Raw genomic sequence first — 16,586 nt, 5'->3', positions numbered from 1 at the left:
GAAGGAAATGACAAGTAGTTTTCAGTAAGGTAGTGTCTGCAAGTGCTGAAATTGTAAGTAGCGGAGTAGTTTGATAGCAACATAATTTGTAACGAGCAAGTAACAATTGTAGTAACAAAATTGCAGCAAGGTAGACCAATCCTTTTGAGGCAAAGGACAGGCCAAAACGGTCTCTTATGATAAGCAAAGTGTTCTTGAGGGTACACGGGAATTTCATCTAGTCACCTTCACCATGTTGGTTCGATTTGTGTTCGTTCTTCGATAATTTGATATGTGGGTGGACCGGTGCTGAGGTGATGTTCTTACTTGAAAAAACTTCCTACTTATGATTAACCCTCCCGCAAGCATCCGCAACTACGAGAAAATTATTAAGAATAAATTCTAACCATAGCATTCTAACCAATCGGTCCCTTACGGAATAGCGCATAAACTGGAGTTTAAGTTTCTGTCACTCTCGCAACCCACCATCTAATTGCTACTCTACAATGCATTCCCTTAGGCCCAAATATGGTGAAGTGTCATGTAGTCGACGTTCACATGAGACCACTAAGGGAATCACAACATACATACTATCAAAATATCGAACACATATCAAGTTCACATGATTACTTGTAACATGATTTATCCCATGACCTCAAGAACAAAAGTGACTACTCACAAATAATAAACATGCTCATGTTCAGAGGAGTATTAAATAGCATATTGGATCTGAACATATAATCTTCCACCAAATAAACCATATAGTAATCAACTACAAGATGTAATCAACACTACTAGTCACCCACAAGCACCAATCTATAGTTCCGGTAACAAGATTGAACACAAGAGATGAACTACGGTTTGAGATGAGATGGTGCTGTTCAAGATGTTGATGGGGATTGCCCTTCCCAAGATGGGAGAGTTGTTGGTGATGAGGATGATGATGATTTCCCCCTCCGGGAGGGAAGTTCCCCCGGCGGAATCGCTCCGCCGGAGGGCAAAAGTGCTACTGCCCAAGTTCCGCCTCGAGGCGGCGGCGCTTCATCCCGAAAGTCCTCCTCTTATTTTTTCTAGGTCAAAATAACTTATATACAAGAAGATGCGCACCGTAGGTGGGCCGAGGAGGCCACAACCCGCTAGGGCGCGCTAGGGGGGCCTGGCGCGCCCAGGTGGGTTGTGCCCACCTGGTGGCCCCCCTCTGGTGGTTATTTGTTCTAGTAATTCTTATTTATTCCATAAAAAAACCCAGTGAAGTTTCAGCTTGTTTGGAGTTGTGCAGAATAGGTAGCCTGACGTAGCTTTTTCAGGTCAAGATTTCTAGTTGCCAGAATTCTCCCTCTTGGTGTGTACCTTGCAAATTATGAGAGAAAAGGCATTGGAATTACTCCAAAAAGCATTATTATAGATAAAAACATTACAAATAACAGTAAGAAAACATGATGCAAAATGGACGTATCAACTCCCCCAAGCTTAGACCTCGCTTGTCCTCAAGCGAAAACTGAAATCGAAAAACATGTCCACATGCTTTCAGAGAGAGGTGTCGATACAAACAAAATACGGACATAGAAGCATCATGTTGATTCTTATAACAACAACAAAATTAAACATAGGACTTTTATCATATACTTCTCATGAATAAGTAATAGTTCATCACACAATCGAATTATAAAGCAAAACCTCTATTAGAAACCAACAAACGATGTTCTCAGTCAACTTTGCAACTACAATTCATCATCTTTTCAGGAAGGGTCACATATCGGTCCCTTTAGGCAAGTCCACATACTCAACCATCATATAGTCTTGTATGATTGCTAACACTCACCTCGTACCCATGAGCAAAACTTTTCAACCGGACACATAGAAAGATAGGGGCTTATAGTTTCGCCTCCCAACATACTCACCTCAAGGGTGATGTCAACAATAATAACTGATGCCATCTATATTCAACTGGACATATGTGCCTAGATATTTCCTCCCCACATGATGCTTGCCAAAGGAGAAAAATAAAAGGAATAGATGGAAAACTTTGACTCTTTGCATAAAACTAAATACATAAAAGTAAAAGATAGGCCCTTCGCAGAGGGAAGCAGAGGTTGCCATGCGCTTATTTGTTTGTATGCTCAATCCCTTAGTGCAAACGAACGACACGTTGTATTGCCCCTTAAGATGACAACCTTTATTATGCAGTCTGTCACTTTTATTCTTTGTCATCCACGTTCGTACAACGCTCAATTTTCTCTTACACTAAATGATCTCACACTTTTAGATGCAATTTTTATTGCCTTTTTGCACCGATGACAACTTACTTGAGGGATCTTGCTCAATCCCTAGGTAGGTATGGTGGACACTTGAAAGTAAGATTTGGGTTTAAGGGTTTTTGGATGCACAAGTTGTATCTCTACTTAGTGCGGAATTTTTGGCTAGCAAAGATAGGGGGCAAGCACCACATGTTGAAGGATCTATGACAATATGACTTCTATGTGAATAGAAACCAACATAAACCATTATGTTGTCTTCCTTGTCCACCGTCAACAATTTTCGCATACAATAATTTGATGAGGGGCTCACAATCACAAAAGTTTTCTAGGATAGTATATTTATATGTGAATCTTCTATTATCTTATGTCGGGAATGACACCTATGGGATCACAGGGAATCCCTACTATGGTTGGCGGGGCATGGGGCTGCACGAAGAGCGGGTCGAGAAGACCAACACGACGGAATTTTTACCCAGGTTCGGGCCGCAAACGATGCGTAATACCCTAGTCCTGCTTTGTGTATATTTAGTGTTCTTCAGTTCTTGAACAAGCTGCGGTGCATGCCTAGTCCAAAAAGTCTAAATCCTTCCTCAGTACGCCTCGGGCCTCCTTTTATATGTCGAAGGGGCTGCCACAGCGGCACACAGGAGGTGGAAAGTGCCTACAGTGTAGAAGTTTATCTCCTGACATCATAGGACAAACACATTTAATGCGACGCCTATGTGTCCTCTTGCTTTATCGGGGACGGAAGAGAAGCTCGTCCCGTCCGTCACCGCCTCGCCTTGCTTCGACACACGTCCAGGGTGACGAGGCATGCAACGCCATGCTGGCTGGTTGGCTGCTGAGCTGGTGCGGTGGCAGGGCCTTCACGAAGATCTGCATGCCACCACGCAGGCGCTTGCCTAGGTGGCGGGCGGGCCGCCACGTTGGAACGGGTGTGGAGCAGCGAAACTTTGGCGGGTGCGGGCCTGGCTTCGGCCTTGCAGATGTCCCTGGCAAGGATTTGGCCGGGGGCCCGGCAAGGGCCTTGCTGGGGCCCCGGCAAGGGTCTTGCCGGGGTCTCGTGGGCGTCCCCGGCAAGGATCTTGCCGGGGGTCTTCGTCTTCTAATTCTTATCTAGTTTTGCAGGCCTCTGGTCTTCACAAAGATCTGCATGCTACCATGCAGGCGCCTCCCGAGCCTTGGTTCTGATGTTGTTGGTGGTGCCAGAACTTTTAGGATCAAGGGTGGCGGTCTTGCTGGTGTTGGGCAAGTTGCCCCGGCAAGGCTCTTGCTGGGGCAGCGTAGGTCATCGCCGGCCAGGCTCTTGCCGGGGGAGACCCATCTTGTCCCTTTGTCCTTCGCGCCTCTGGCTTCAGCGCTGCTCTAGTAGTCTTGTATCTTGCTTCCTCTGCCCCGCCAAGCGTGGCCGCAGGTGTGGCTACGACTGCCCGTGCACAAGTAAAGGGGTATAGGAAGGCCCCTACTTCTGTACACCGACAGGAGCCCCCGGGCCTGGGCCACACATAAGCGGAGAGAGTTGTTGGGCCAGGCCTAGGACGGTGCACGGGCACGCATGGCAGAGTTTTAACTTCAGTAATCCCTTCGCCAGTTGCGCTTCCCCATGACACGCATTGAGTGCATGACGTGAGGGTCGTGCGCGGAGTGGTGGTAGCACGCTTGCGTCACGTCGTGGTGAATAGTAAAGAGGCGGTCAGCGTCCTCCTCATAAAAATAGAGGAAGCCGCAGGGGCGCGGCTCATTCACTAGTGGACTTGGGTCGTGGTCATCATGGCGCCCGCCCCCCACGATCATGGGGCATGAAACGGCCGCTCCACTTGCCCTCTGAATCCTGGCTCGCCCACCACGTGTTCCCCATGCCTCGGGGAGGGTAGGCGGTGGATACAGAGGGCATGTGCTTTAATGCCGAGGCGGGAGGCCAGGCGCCGCTGATTGGAGCAGCGGGTTGGTCCTGATTCCCCGCGCCCCGGGCGGCTGGATTGGTCGATTGGGGCAGCCACCCTCAAGTTGGCGGGCCGAGCCCCCGGCCCGTCCCCATATAAAAAGGGGAGAGGGGCAGTGTCTTTTTGCACTCGTCTTCTTACAGCTCGATCCCTTCCTTTCCTTTGCCATGGCGAGAGGGCGCGGTCGTGGCTGTCCTTCTGCGGAGGCGACTAGGTCCTACTCCCACCAGAGAGCCACGGCGGTTAAGGAGGAGCCAGACGCCCAAGGAGGAAGTGCTGGACGGGGTCGGGGTCGGCGAGGTGGAGGCAGAGGTTGGCGCGGAAGGGGACACCCGCGACGTCACCGTCTCCGCCGCCATCTCCTCCTGCCTCATCGAGCAGCCATGTCGGAGACATGGCATTGGAGTTCATCTTGCAGTTGCGCGAGCCGCCGCGCAGCCGCCTTCGCCTTCCCGAGGCATTCGCGAGGGTGCTGGAGATCGACCATCCACCGAGGCTGAGGCTTCACATGAAGGGGTGTTGCAACGGCGACATGTGGGTGAACACAAGGTTCCCCGCCCCTCATGTGATGCTTCTTCGTCGGGGCTGGAAAACCTTCACACGTGCCCATTCCTTGATGAAGGAGCATGTCCTCTACTTCAAGTTAGTGGAGAGCGACCTGCTGTCCGTCAAGGTCTTTGGGCGCTCGGGACATAGGTTAGGGTGCTGCGCGGAGAGCTCGACCGACGACTATAGCTCCTCCTCGAGCGACAGCAATGAGGAGAGGACCGGTGGGGAGGACGACGAGGACGGGTCCGACTAGATGTCGGACGCTCCGTCCCTAGGTGACGCCGGCAGCAGCACCATCTGCACCTGGCCTTCTCCCTGGCAGAGTGATCTGCCGGGGAGGGGTAGTTCTTGGCGGCGGCTCCCCGAGACAGCTCCTTGAACTTCTCGGGGCCGTCACTTCTGGCGGCTGGCACAGGAGGGCCGGAGAAGAGGAAGAAGGTGGGTGGCGGGCTGTCAAGTCGGAGTACGATGGCATCGATGCCTTCGTCTCGTATTGCCGGCCCGCTGCCTCATCTTACAGCTTCTTCCCCGGCACCGTCATCACCAACCCTTTCCTGGGCGGCCGCCGGGACGCTCTGTTGGTGTCTTCTTCTGCTCGTACCTCGCCTAGGCAATCCTTTTGCCCTCCCGCTGTCTTGATCCGCTTCTTGAGGAGAGGGACCAAAAAGGGATTACAGGCACCTTATCTCTTTTTTAGATCTTAAGCCTGTGGGCACTTGTCGAATCTCGACTTTGTAATTCCCTGCTTATGTTTATGTTTCGTATGAATTGTACTCATTTAATCAATGTATTAATGAAAAAGGGTGTTTGCCAGTTCTTTTGTGCGTGACCGAGGCCCACACTAAGGAGTGAGACCTTGTTATTTCAAGCAAACAACGTCGCCCAGCAACAAACCTTGCCGTCCTCCCGCTTTATACCACGATTATACCTAGGCCCTTGGCAGGAGTAGGGGCAAAGCAGGATTGGCCCCTTCGTTAGTTTCCTTTCCGCCCCAACTACAACCAAATTCCAGCCTGAAAAGGATTTCGAGCATAGGAAGGAGGGAGCACGGTGGCATAGGAATAACCGAAGTTTTGTACGTTCGAGTTTCATACAGAAGAGCATAGCAGGGGAGAAGAGACTTATATGAATCCGCAGCCCCCGACAACCTCGTCTTGCCAGGGTCGGGGGTGTCTATCCGTCTTCTTTCCTCCAAGTGGTTCTGCAGAAAAGCTTGTGCAGCCTGCGAGCCAAAAAGGACTGGAACAGACAGAAAGACACGCACTCGACCTCTATGCTAGGGGTTAGTTTCCGCTGAGCACTATCAACCCTACCAGAGAGGGAGACTCAACCTAGCATGCATGCAAATTTCTAGGGCGCCAGCGCTTCATTTATTCATCTATAGCTCAGCGTCTGCGCCTGGCTTTGTACAAAGGGTTACATGCCTTGCCAGCAAGGCTTGTACAAAAAGGTGGTTTGCCGGGAGGCCCGACAACCGTGCCTTATGGGTAAAACTTGCGAAGATGTTCGATGTTCCAGGAGTTGCTCATTGGAATACCATCTTCGATCTCCAGGCGGACTGCGCCGGGCCTGGTGACTCGTATTACCCGATAAGGGCCTTCCCACTTTGGCGTCAACTTGTTAGAATTCTTGGCGGATTGGATTCGCCGAAAAACAAGGTCGCCTTCCTCAAGGCTTCGGGCGTGAACCTTGCGGCTATGGTAGCGGCGCAAGGCTTGCTGGTAGAGAGCGTCTCGCACAACATCCCGAAGACGATCTTTCTCAGGGAGCGTTGCATCATCTTGGCGCAACTACTCTTGCTCAAGTTCATCATAAGCGAGCACTCGAGGTGACCCGTATATGAGTTCTATGGGGAGAACTGCCTCTGCCCCGTATACTAGGGCAAAGGGTGTCTGGCCAGTGGCTCGATTTGGCGGCGTCCTGATCGACAAAAGAACCGTTGGCAACTCATCAATCTAGCGCCTTCCACCACTACGAAAAAAGACACATCCGTGACATTTTGGGCCGAACGAAATTTTTTTCTGTCATACTTATGACACTTCTATGACAATAATTGTGACAAAACCCGGTATCATCATAGATGTGGTGGGGTCCTATTTCTATGACAAAAAATCATGACAGAAAATGGGCTTTTCGTCCTGGGCGGGCCGGAGACGTAGCTTCATGACATTATTTACGCCATCCATGACGGAAAAAACCGTGGTAGAAGCGAGGGCGAGGAAAGTACCGGGGTGTTCCCGGTTACGGTGGGAGGTCGGGGCCGAGCGATGCGCGTTTCTCTCATACACGCACGCGCATGGGTGCGAGGCGTTGGGCTCTAACTGTAACCGAGCTAGGCGTTGGGCTCTAATTGAACCCGAGCGACTGAACTGCAGGCTACGCGTTATTGAACCCGAGCGATCGATCGATGGCTGTTAACTGAACCCGATCGAGCGATTCCTTCGCTACTGCTGCTAACTGAAGCCGATCGATGCTGCCCCTCGATGAACAGTGAGTGTTGCTGGGGGGGTTTGGATGAACAGTTCCCGATGGGGGTGGATGAACAGGACCCCGTGGTGTTGCCTCTGGATGAACAGGACCCCGATCGATCGAGCCGGTTGAGGCTGGATGAACAGGACCCCGTGGACGGCTGGATGAACAGGACCACCCCCCGGAGGGCTGGATGAGCAGTAGACGGTGGAGGGGTGGATGAACAGTAGCCTGTGGAGGCGTGGTTGAACAGGAGCGTGTGGAGAGGGCTGGTTGAACAGTAGCCGGTTGTGTAGCGCGTGGTGGTGGCTGGAGGAGGTCGACGGTGGATGAACAATCGCAGGTGGAGGCTGGAGGAGGTCGATGATGGATGAACAATAGCCCGTGGAGGCTGGAGGGGGTCGATGGTGGAGATGAACAGTATCCCGTGGAGTCCCGTTTTGCGGTACGCCACACCCCTCCCGATGAACAGGACCCCCGTTTCGACCGTAGCACTCCAACACAAGTCCGTTTCCTCCGTTTTGCGGTACGCCACACCCCTCCCGATCAACAAGACCCGCGTTTCAACCGTAGGAGGTCTGTTTCCTCCGTTTTGCGGTACGCCAGACCCCTCCCGATGAACAGGATCCCGTTTCGAATGTGGCCGGTCGAACACAAGGCCGTTTCCTCCGTTCTGCGGTATGCCAGGCCTCGTTTCCATCGGCTGTTCCGTCCAAGCCGGTTGGCTCCCACGCGTTCCGTTGCCTCCCGATGAACACGACGCATGCCGTTGCCTCCCCATGAACACGACAACGACGCAATTTCTGCGTTTCGACCCAGCCATGTACACGAGCCCTAGCCGTACGTATGCGTGAGTAGGCGTTCGAGACCCCGCCTGTATGTACGTACGTGGCCGTATTTACTTTCTTGCACCCTGGCCGTTGTACGTACGTGTACATGCTACGTGCGCGCCTCTACTATGACACGTGCACGCCTCTACATCGACCAGTATGTACGTACACATTCGCGACCAGAATGACAACGCTACGTACGCTTCGACCAGGTGGGTCCCGACTGTCAGGCACTTCCTTGCGTGCGAAGATGTAGCTGGTGGGTCCCAGCAGTCAGGGGGGCGAATAATTTTTTTTTCCCGGACGCACTTCCTTGCGTGCGAAGATGTCGCTGGTAGGTCCCAGCAGTCAGGGGGGAAACGTTTTTTTCGCGAAATACGGTTGCCCATCCGGTGGGTCCCTGCTGTCAGGTGGAGGAATCATTATTTTCCGCGTAATAAGGAGGCACTTTCTTGCTGCGGCCGTGGACCCAGCTGTTAGCCTCTCCATGTACAGTCCACGTCCGATGGAAGCCGTTCCTTGGCCACGTTGACCACGCCGCGCCGAGAGAACCAGGGCGGTGGACGACGGCGAGGCCTAGGAAGGGGACAACGCAGAGCCGGGGAAGACGCGGCAGTGGATGCCCACGCGTAGAGGAGTATGAGGGTTCACTAGTTTGCTGCGGTGTGAGGCTGCCGCCGCCGCAGAATAACGGGTGGTGTGGGTGAGTAGAGGGATGGCCTGGCCAGCGGTGGGAGTATTAGGGGGTGGTGAGGCCTCCGCGGCATCGCAGCCGGCCACGGGAGCCAGGAGCACGAGGCACGACCGGCGCTGCTTTGGGCGGCTGGAGCAAGAAGACCAGTGGTTGAAAAAGCACTACGGCCGTTGGATGCACATCGTACGGTCACTGGAGCTAGAATCATTCATATTGACTAAGTTGACAAAGCCCTCCGTCCCCATCAACTTAGTTGGCCCACAAGTCAGCCTCCCACTATTGTGGGTCCCAGCTAGCATGGGTTTTTCATTTTCTTTGTGCGTAATAAGGAGGCATTCCTTGCGTGCGCTGCTTTGGGCGGCTGGATCAAGAAGACCAGAGGTTGAAAAAGCACTACGGCCGTTGGATGCACATCGTACGGTCACTGGAGCTAGAATCGTTCATATTGACTAAGTTGACAAAGCCCTCCGTCCCCATCAACTTAGTTGGCCCACAAGTCAGCCTCCCACTATTATGGGTCCCAGCTAGCAGGGGTTTTTCATTTTTTTTGTGCGTAATAAGGAGGCATTCCTTGCGTGCGAAGATATAGCTGGTGGGTCCGACCTGTTAGCGATGGGAACGTTTTTTCGCGAAATACAGAGGCCATTCCGGTGGGTCCCAGCTGTCAGTTGGAGGAATCATTATTTTGCGCATAATAAGGAGGCATTTCCTTGCGTGCGGCCATGGACCCAGCTGTCAGCCTCTCCACGCACAGTCTACTTCCGATGGTGTCGTTCGTTGACCACGTTGACCACTCCGCGCCGAGCGCATCCAAGGTGGTGGACGACGGCGAGGCCCCGGACAGCAACGAGCCGGGATGGGAAGACGCGGGAGTAGAGTCGTAGACGGAGAGGTGTACGAGGGTTAACTCGTTCTGGTGCGGTGTGGTTCGGCAGTTGGTGGAGAAGAATAGGAGGTGTGGAGGGGTGGAGGGATGGCCTGGCCAACGGTGGTGTAGCGCTTCACATCAAAGCGTGCTAAGCAGAGCTGCTAGCAGCAGGTGGTCCCGGCGGCGCTGGAGGAAGAAGACGAGAGATCGAAGATGGATGCCGGTCGTTGGATGTAAATCCAATGGCTAACGACGTCAGAATCATTTGTTGACTAAGTTGACAACGACTTGCATTGGCTTTGACCTATTGGCCCACATTTCAGCCTCCAAAAATGTGGCACGTATTCAACCCATTTTTTCAGAATTTACAGTCTTTTTTTTGCGGGGTAGAATTTACAGTCCATTTGATCTTTTTTTGAATTACAGTCCATTAGCCGGGCTGGGTGAACAAATAATGTAGCGTCCATGCAGCCCATTTATGTTTTTCCTAAAAAATTACAAGCCATTTGCACTTTCTCGAAATACACGATTTTGCTGGGCTGATTCTAATTATAATGTTGGGGTGGGCGCAGCAATGTTATCAAAAAATAAACAGGGGCTGAGCATTTATATATCTATATATATATATTTAAATAATATGTGATTTATTATTAGATTGGTGCTTAAATCTTACCAAGCTTTTTGTACACAATCACCAGGATTTTCGTTGCCAAAAAAATCCAGGATTTTATTGTTAAGAAATTATTTTTATAAGTTAATAAGATGTGGGATATTGTTTTCTTACATATGTAAGTATCTGTTAAATATATGATGACAATAACAATAATATATAATAACATATAAAATAATTTAAATATATATAATATAGTTAGAAGGGAAACATAAGTTGGACCATGCGTTCCTATTCTTATATAGAAAAATAGAATAGACCTCTGCGTTTTCTTCAAAAAAATACATAAATTGGGCTGCCGATGTTTCAGGAAAAATAAAACCTCGGATGGGAGGTCCATAGGCCGGTCGATACATGACAGCCCTCAAGAAAATACAAACATGCCTATGGACCTCCCATCCGAGGTCGTGGGTTGCGCATGTTAAAAAAGAAAGCCTAGACGGGGCAGCCCAAAACCCAGCTGATACTTGCTGCCCCAGTGATAATAAATGATACCTGCCAGCTCCCCGGCTTCATTTTGAATTTATCTCCTATAGTAACTATGTTGAAGCACCTAAAAAAATGTAACTATGTTAACAAACCCGTGGGCCCCAACGTCAGTATAGCATTAGGAGGAAGTATTTTTTCGACGAGGCACTTGCTTGCGTACGGCCATAGACCTGGTGGGTCCCGACTGTCCGCCTCTCCATGTACAGTCCTCTCCAGATTCCTCTCGTTTGTTTAGCATGGTCACAACGGCAGACAGCGGCGTCGCAGCGAGCGCACAAAGGCGCAGGAGGAGATCCGACCACCTGAGGAAGTGCCTTATTAGTAACGAAACAACTGAACTAGCCTAGTGGCCGAGTGACACTACCCGACAGGTGTTCTGCCGGGTTCAATTCCACCTGTGCAGAGAAAATATCTCCAAATTTTTGCCTCTGCCTTTATTGACATGTGGGTCCCAATTGTCATCTACGCACACCACGTCCAACACTTGCCAAAACTGTGTCCCTCGTTTTCTTTGTTTTTCGCACACTCGAGATTGTGTGGGCATTTTGAAAATAGCATATCTTTTTGACTGTGCATCATATGAAGATGTGCTATGCAGGAATGTTGATCAGCATGATGTTAACTGGCTGGTAGTTCCAGTTTTGACCATGAATAAAACTTCCAGCATGATGTTAACACTATTTGAAAAGGCCGTGTTAATATAAATGCTCTGCCTCTGAAAGTTGCAGTTTCTTATCTGAAACTGAACTTGGAGTTTCTTCTCTGAAACTGAAACTTGCAGTTTCTTCTCTGAGAATCACATTGTCTGCACTTTTATACTCCTATGAAACTACATTTTTTTAAGTGCTAAAAATAGATCTCTATAATTCATAAAATACTTCATATGCTCAATACTGCAAACGTGAAATTCAAAAGACATTCATATCTGAAAGTACTCTCAAAATACACAACACAAAACACAATTCACAACCTGCAAATACTAACAACCCTAAGCTCCTCCTGACAATTCACAACTTGCCCGACTATTGATCTAGGGGGGAGGGGAAATCCCTCCTATTCCTTGGCGGCAGACAGCCGCCCCGTGAGACGATGTGAACGGCGAGGGAGAGGATGGCGGGGAAGCGTCGTCGGGCCAACTGCTTTTCTCCTCTTGCAGTTGGGTTCGGTCGACGAAGACTCCACCGGCTCGCTCTGGCACGACACCCTCACAAACGGCACCCTGTAGATTCTCGATCCTTCAATCTCTGGTGGATGCTCCATCTGGGATCGATACTCCCACCACCGCTCCCTCACGATCGGATTCGGTGAATCTATTTGCTCCATGGCCCAGAGGAGCAGCTCTATGTACTCCCGCGCGACTCCCTCCGAGAGTATCGCCGCCTTTTCGCTCTGTTGCAGATATTTGGCCATGGATGTCACCGTCGCCGCTAGTTGGTCCTTGTTGTAAAACCAAGATTGTCTCCAACATCCTAGCTAGCTTCACAGGGTCACCGTCTGCGATCCTCATGTATCGGTTGTACTCCTCCATCGATCTACTTCTCAATAGCACCTTCACTCGCCGGCGGTGGTTTTTTAATGGAAGAGGAGAGGAGCAGCGCTGGTTTTGGTTTAGAACGGGAGAGGAGCGATGCTAGTTTTGGATTGGAATAGGAGAGGAGACGCGGTGGTTTTGAAATGGAAGAGGAGAGGAGCGGCGCTGGATTTAGATTGGAACAGGAGAGGAGCGGTGATACGTCTCCAACGTACCTATAATTTATGAAGTATTCATGCTATTATATTATCCATCTTGGATGTTTAATGGGCTTTACTATGCACTTTTATATTATTTTTGGGACTAACCTATTGACCCAGAGCCCAGTGCCAGTTTCTGTTTTTTCCCTTGTTTCAGTGTTTCACAGAAAAGGAATATCAAACAGAGTCCAAACAGAATGAAACCTCCGGGAGAGTTATTTTTGGAATGGAAGCAATCCAGAAGACTTGGAGTGTACGTAAGGGAAGCAACGAGGAAGGCACGAGGCTGGGGGCGCGCCCTCCACCCTCGTGGGCCCCTCGTGGCTCCCCTTACCGACTTCTTTCACCTATATATATCCATATACCCTAAAACCTTCGGGGAACAGAATATATCGGGAGTTCCGCCGCCGCAAGCCTCTGTAGCCACCAAAAACCAATCGGGACCCTGTTCCGGCACCCTGCCGGAGGGGGGATCCCTCACCGGTGGCCATCTTCATCATCCCGGCACTCTCCATGACGAGGAGGGAGTAGTTCACCCTCGGGGCTGAGGGTATGTACGAGTAGCTATGTGTTTGATATATCTCTCTCTCTCTCTCGTGTTCTTGATATGGCACGATCTTGATGTATCGCGAGCTTTGCTATTATAGTTGGATCTTATGATGTTTCTCCCCCTCTACTCTCTTGTAATGGATTGAGTTTTCCCTTTGAAGTTATCTTATCGGATTGAGTCTTTAAGGATTTGAGAACACTTATTGTATGTCTTGCATGTGCTTATCTGTGGTGACAATGGGATATTCACGTGATCTACTTGATGTATGTTTTGGTGATCAACTTGCGGGTTCGGTGACCTTGTGAACTTATGCATAGGGGTTGGCACACGTTTTCGTCTTGACTCTCCGGTAGAAACTTTGGGGCACTCTTTGAAGTACTTTGTGTTGGTTTGAATAGTTGAATATGAGATTGTGTGATGCATATCGTACAATCATACCCACGGATACTTGAGGTGGAGTATCTAGGTGACATTAGGGTTTTGGTTGATTTGTGTCTTATGGTGTTATTCTAGTACGAACTCTATGATAGATCGAACGGAAAGAATAGCTTCGTGTTATTTTACTACGGACTCTTGAATAGATCGATCAGAAAGGATAACTTTGAGGTGGTTTCATACCCTACAATAATCTCTTCGTTTGTTCTCCGCTATTAGTGACTTTGGAGTGACTCTTTGTTGCATGTTGAGGGATAGTTATATGATCCAATTATGTTATTATTGTTGAGAGAAATTGCACTAGTGAAAGTGTGAACCCTAGGCCTTGTTTCCTAGCATTGCAATACCGTTTGTGCTCACTTTTATCATTAGTTACCTTGCTGCTTTTATATTTTCAGATTACAAAAACCTATATCTACCTTCCATATTGCACTTGTATCACCATCTCTTCGCCGAACTAGTGCACCTATACAATTTACCATTGTATTGGGTGTGTTGGGGACACAATAGACTCTTTGTTATTTGGTTGCAGGGTTGCTTGAGAGAGACCATCTTCATCCTACGCCTCCCACGGATTGATAAACCTTAGGTCATCCACTTGAGGGAAATTTCCTACTGTCCTACAAACCTCTGCACTTGGAGGCCCAACAACGTCTACAAGAAGAAGGTTGCGTAGTAGGCATCAAGCTCTTTTCTGGCGCCGTTGCCGGGGAGGTGAGTGCTTGAAGGTATATCTTTAGATCTTGCAATGGAATCTTTTAGTTTCTTGTTGTGTCACTAGTTTGGTCTATTAAAGAAAACTACAAAAAATGGAATTGAGGGTGCCTCATATGCTTCATCTTTTTAATGTCTTCCGAGAAAATAAGGATTCCCATAATTGTGCTCAATTGCTAGAGGAAGAATGCATTAGAATGTTTGGCACCAAATATTTGAATGATGGGCATGATTGCAATGTTGTTAGTATGAATTCTATGAATATCCATGATGCTAATGATATGCAAAGACACAAGCTTGGGGATGCTATGTTTGGTGAAGATGATATTTTTAGTCCCCAAGTTTTGATGTGCAAATTTATTATGATGATAGCATGCCTTCTACCTATGATGATTATATTGATGAAAGTGGGTTTGGAAGAGTGTCGAATTTAGGAAGTAATGATCCCACTATTTTGGAGGGTGCTGAATCTTATAATATTTATGAAAGTGGATTTGGAGAGGTCATGAGTTTATTTAGTGATGAGTCCACTATTTCGGAAGAGGTTTCAATTGATTATGATGAGAACAAAGTTGCTACTTATGATGATTATTGTGATGAAACTTATGCTATAAAAAGTAGTGATGATTATATTTATAAAACTTGTCATGATTATGATTACCCTTTGTCTGAACATTACTCTTTTAATGTGGAAACAATTTGTAGTATTCAAGTCTCTTATGATACTCCCACTATTTTGAATGAGAAGAATTTTGCTTATGTGGAGAGTAATAAAATTTCTATGCTTGTACATCATGAGAATAATGCTTTATGTGATGGTTATATTGTTGAATTCATTCATGATGCTACTGAAAATTATTATGAGAGAGGATCATATGCTTCTACATATTGCAATAATATCAAGTTTCCTCTCTATGTGTTGAAATTTTTGAAGTCATGCTTGTTTTACCTCCCTATGCTAGTTGATTATTGTTCCCACAAGTTGTTTGCTCACAAAATCCCTATGCATAGGAAGTGGTTTAGACTTAAATGTGCTAGCCATATTCCTCATGATGCTCTCTTTATGTTTCAATTCTTATCTTTTATGTGAGCATCATTGAAATCATCATGCCTAGCTAGGGGCGTTAAACGTTAGCGCTAGTTGGGAGGCAACCCAATTTTATTTTTGTTTCTTGCTTTTTGGCTCTGTTTAGTAATAAATATTTGATCTAGCCTCTGGTTAGATGTAGTTTTATTTTTTAATTAGTGTTTGTGCCAAGTAAGACCTATAGGATCTTCTTGGATGATAGTTATTTGATCTTGCTGAAAATTCCAGAAACTTTCTGTTCACGGAAACAATTGTTAAAAATCACCAGAATGTGATAAAATACTGATTCCAATTGCAGCAGATCAATAATCAAATTATCTAGGTCTTCCTATTTTGGTAGAAGTTTTTGAGTTCCATAAGTTTGCGTTAGTTACAGATTACTACAGACTGTTCTGTTTTTGACAGATTCTGTTTTTTCGTGTGTTGTTTGCTTATTTTGATGAATCTATGGCTAGTAAAATAGTTTATAAACCATAGAGAAGTTGGAATAAAATAGCTTTAACACCAATACAAATAAATAATGAGTTCATTACAGTACCTTGAAGTGGTGTTTTGTTTTCTTTCGCTAACGGAGCTCACGAGATTTTCTGTTAAGTTATGTGTTGTGAAGTTTTCAAGTTTTGGGTAAAGATTCGATGGACTATGGAATAAGGAGTGGCAAGAGCCTAAGCTTGGCGATGCCCAAGGCACACCAAGGTAATATTCAAGGACAACCAAGAGCCTAAGCTTGGGGATGCCCTAGATGGCATCCCCTCTTTCGTCTTCTTTCATCGGTAACTTTACTTGGAGCTATATTTTTATTCACCACATGATATGTGTTTTGCTTGGAGCGTCAATTTTTTTTATTTTTTTTTCTTGCTGTTTGAATAAAATATCAAGATCTGAAATTCTTAAATGAGAGAGAGAGTCTTCACAAAGCTACATAATTATTTAACTACTCATTGATCTTCACTTATATCTTTTTGGAGTAGTTTGTCATTTACTCGTGTGCCTCACTTATATCTTATGAGTAAATGGTTGAATGATTTGAATGTCATAAATCTGAAATTATATATGTTTCATATGCTTATTCCTTGGGGAGTAATGACTTCACATATAAAAAGTAGAGGTGGTAAATTTATTGAAGGTTAGCAAACATTGTATTGGTCACTTGAACAAGTCATGAAAGAATATTGAAGGAAGAGAGATTTCACATATAAATATACTATCTTGGACATCTTTTGTAACTATGAGCACTCATTAAAATATGACATGCTAAAAGTTTGATGTTGGACAAGGAAGACAACGTAATGGGTTATGTTTTCTTATATCCGAAATAAA

Source organism: Triticum aestivum, chromosome 7D (genome assembly GCF_018294505.1).
Source record: "Triticum aestivum cultivar Chinese Spring chromosome 7D, IWGSC CS RefSeq v2.1, whole genome shotgun sequence".
Classification (NCBI taxonomy): Eukaryota; Viridiplantae; Streptophyta; class Magnoliopsida; order Poales; family Poaceae; genus Triticum; species Triticum aestivum.
This window is presented reverse-complemented; position numbering follows the sequence as displayed.